This window comes from Dromiciops gliroides, chromosome 3 (genome assembly GCF_019393635.1).
Source record: "Dromiciops gliroides isolate mDroGli1 chromosome 3, mDroGli1.pri, whole genome shotgun sequence".
In the NCBI taxonomy this organism is placed as follows: Eukaryota; Metazoa; Chordata; class Mammalia; order Microbiotheria; family Microbiotheriidae; genus Dromiciops; species Dromiciops gliroides.
This window is the reverse complement of record NC_057863.1, coordinates 38,058,124-38,062,079: the sequence shown is the minus strand read 5'-3', so window position 1 is coordinate 38,062,079 and position 3,956 is coordinate 38,058,124.

The following is a 3,956-nucleotide window of genomic DNA, read 5'->3' as shown; positions in this document are numbered from 1 at the left end:
AAACATCTATTACCCCCCCAACTGTGAGTTAGAGACTGTGATTGGCAAAGGCTAAAAAAAAAAGTAAGGAAGGGAGAGAGAGAGAGAGAGAGAGAGAGAGAGAGAGAGAGAGAGAGAGAGAGAGAGAGAGAGAGAGAGAGAGAGAGAGAAAGAAAGAAAGAAAGAAAGAAAGAAAGAAAGAAAGAAAGAAAGAAAGAAAGAAAGAAAGGAAGAAAGAAGGAAAGAAAAGAGAAATGGTCTCTGACATTATATTCTGCTGGTAAAAGGAAACATGCACAAATAGGTATAGAATGATTAAAATTTAAGGCAAACCTTTGGATGTCTCTAATTAAAAAAAAAAATGATTGACTCATCCAAACCATCCTATATCAGTCTCCAAATCTCCAAATGTTTTAGATCAGACTATAAAATTAGTTACCTTCTCTCAACTCTACTTTACATATGCAGATATAGCATTATAATGTAATCTTTTACCTGCTACCATTTTCTTTCAAGATAATGAATAACACTGCTGCCTTGAGGCTAAAATTCAAAATGCTCAACCTGGCATTTAAAGGCATCTACAGTCTAGCTCCTACCTACCATTACAGTCTTATTTCATGTTACTCCCTTTCATGAACTCTCTGTTCCAGTCAAATTAGTCTGCTAGCATTTCTCTGATTGTCTCATGGTGTCTCTCACACCAGTGGTTCCCCCATTGTTTGGAATCTTCATATTTGTCTTGTAGAATTCTTAGTTTACTTTTGTGTCAAGATAATGGAATGTGGTAGATAAGGGGATTTAGCAGATACTCAAAGGCCCACCTGGAGATTAATCTAAACTGATTGAATTAAGTGATAGTGAATGACTGCTAATTAGCCTACTTCAAGTTAACTAGATTGTAAGCACATCTGGCTAGCCCTTAAGAAGGTATTGTTCTCAGAAGCTTAAAAACTTTGAACTTAACTCAAGACCACCTCCAAGTCCAGTGAACCAATGGATTTGAAGAACCTCCCATTTCTGGGAGGAGAACATGAAGAAGGAAGTTGACGCTGGCAGAGGACTTCTTCCTCTTGGGCTTGAGACATTGCTTTGGTGGCAGGACTTCAAGTGGGTGATTAGGAAGGCTAGGATGTCCATGCTATAAGGAATCTGATCTCAATCTTTCTTTCTCTTTACTATCTTATGTCTTTTAATAAACCCTTAAAAGCCTAAACTCTTGGTAAATTTATCAGTGATTTTAGCCAGTTTCCCCCCCAAAATTGGGGGGACAGATTAGAAGCCACATTTAGAATTTTATAATACATACTTTAAAACACAGATCAGGTGCTATCCCATCTTTGAGACCATATCTGATGTTCTCTCCCTTATATACCCATCCCACCTCCATTTATTAGGACTCTTATCTCCCTTAGAATTACTTTGCTTTCTCTTACATGTGTACATGTTTGATTCTCCTAGTAGAAAGTTAAGTTCTTGTTGGGGGGTGGGTAGGACCCATCTCTTTTTTGTCTTTGTGTCTCCCGAGCATTGTAAAATTTTTGCAGATTGTCAATAGCTTTCCATTTTGGAGTCTTAGAAAGCTGCCTCTCTGAGAGTTGTGACTTGCACAGGGTTACACAGCCCATGTGTATCAGCAACAAGGCTTGAATCCAGGTCTTTTGGATTCTGACTCTCTAAACATTATGCCACATTCTCATCAGTGCTGGCTGAATTAAACTGAATTCAGTTCTTTTTATGGTCACATGGTCAATATCCACTAAAATGCCCCCAAATGTTTTGAGTAACAAAAATTACCAAACATCAACTCACTGGGGACCATCTAATCCATGACTTTTTGTGATCTTTGTGTCTCCATTTGTAAGAGAATGGTAATGGCTTTTAGTGACCCCAAAGGAACTCTACATGAAAAGAAAAAAGAAAATGATGTAAAATCAGAATGAAAAACATCAAATTTATAAGAACTGTCAACTGGCTTTCAAATTCATATTTCACCTTCATTTTAAAGGTTGGCTTTTAGGGCCTAATGCAAAAAGCTTTTGAAAAATTTCTTTAAGTTGATGGTTGTGGGTTGTGGTCTGTAATGTTAGAAAATCTGGAAAACGTGCATCAGACTGCAAAGTAAAATTAACCGTAGGCTGAAAATGAAGGTGACAAGCATCATTTCTTACTCTAAGCATTGCAGGGGATGGAGGGCATAAATAGCAAAAAGTAAATTACATTTTAAAAAAGCTAGAAGTAGACATGTGCTTTCAATTATATTATGTTTAAATTAATATGTGCTTCCTTATTCTCCCCTCTCCTTCCCCCCACTATTTTTTTTTCCTTTTTTGCTCTCCTCCTTGCTGAAATCTGATAACTAACACTTCTGGCAAAGGGAGGAATATCTGCCAGCAAGTTTCCAGGAAAGCCTAAAGAAGAGACTCCACAATCTTCAACAACCTCCCCCACCCCCAATTTGCTTTTTAAATTGTCTTTCCTTTGAAATCAAAGCTATTGAGTCCTTCCTCCTGCACCGTGGGAGTCCTTCATTTTTCAGCAAATAGCCCTACTTGCCAAGTTTCAGCCCACAGCAAATTTTTATGATTGAGTTATAAATCCCAGAAAATACAGGTTTATAATGGAAACGGCCGACACGACATTAACAACAGTGGCAGTGTGGGCTTTGCTTTAACGATATTTTCCACCTTGGTTTTAATTCTTCTAGTGCCTCAATTTCATATCCCCCAAGCTAGGCATTCCCTCCCTTCTCCCAGCTCCATGCTCCTAAAAGTAAACAATGTTTTCATTTCTTTCTCCCATGGGAATTCCAGGTACCACTCCTCTGCTATCCTTTTCAGATTTCTGAAAGGCAAAGAGAGGTCACATAATGGTAGTATTGCCTGGTGACAGATCCATAGCTTTCCATAATGTAAGATCTAGGTTCAAATACTGTCCTGTCTGTGTTGTATTCATTGGCCAAGTCATTGAATGGTGAGCCCAAGTGTTCTTTAAGGTTTCTTTCAGATCTAAGATCATGATTTTAATGGAAAGAACAGTGGAATTGGAGTCTGAAAACTTGAGTCAATCTTGATTTGGCCAACCCTGAGCTTCATTGTCCTAATGCTTCATGAAAAATGGGGATAAGGATTATATTGCTGATTTCACAAAACTGGGGAGAGGAACAAATTAAATAATACAGGATCACCCAGAAGTCTTAGTACAGTTTAAAGCTATGAACCTTTCAGAACATCCTGCATATTTAGAGAGCCTTGAGATTGAAGCAACCTATACTAATATTTGCTATTGTTAATATGTAATTGCTTTGGTTTTATGCTTTTTAGTACTGCTATGAACAAACCAGAGAGCGTTTTGTGGTGGAAATAGCTGTATGTGCAGTCAGGAGGGTCTGAGTTCAAAGCCTACCTCTGATTGTCTCTGTGACCTTGGGCAAGTCATTTAATTTTTCAGTGCCTTAAAGAACTTTCTAAACTGAGTTACAGAAAAGGTGCCACTTTGTATCAGAAGATGGAGTTTGCTTATTAGGAGTTTCCCATACTAGTGAAATGACAGGCCTGGACCACCGCCCCCTCCCCAAATCATCATTATCATAAACATCATGTTCTGGTATGTATTGCTAGTATTTAATGAATGGTGATCTAGGGATGAATAAAATGATCGAGTCTATTTTCTGCCCTCTCAAGTGTGATCAGTTTTTCTTTTCTTTATTCTTCTTCTGTCTTATGTAATGATGTTCTTCAAAGTTTCATTTGGAGACCTCTGTCCAATATTCTCTTGGCATATATCGCATGTAATATTGTACTGAAGCAAAAGGTGTTGTACTGAAAAGTTATTCAGGGCATATTGATCACATTCCTAGACTTGTGTGCCAAGGATTTCCCAAATGGAGGGTTTGACAATAAATTATATTGACTCTATCTACCTCTGTGTCCAATAGTGCAAGACAAGAGGCTATTTGCTATCTTATCTCCTTGATT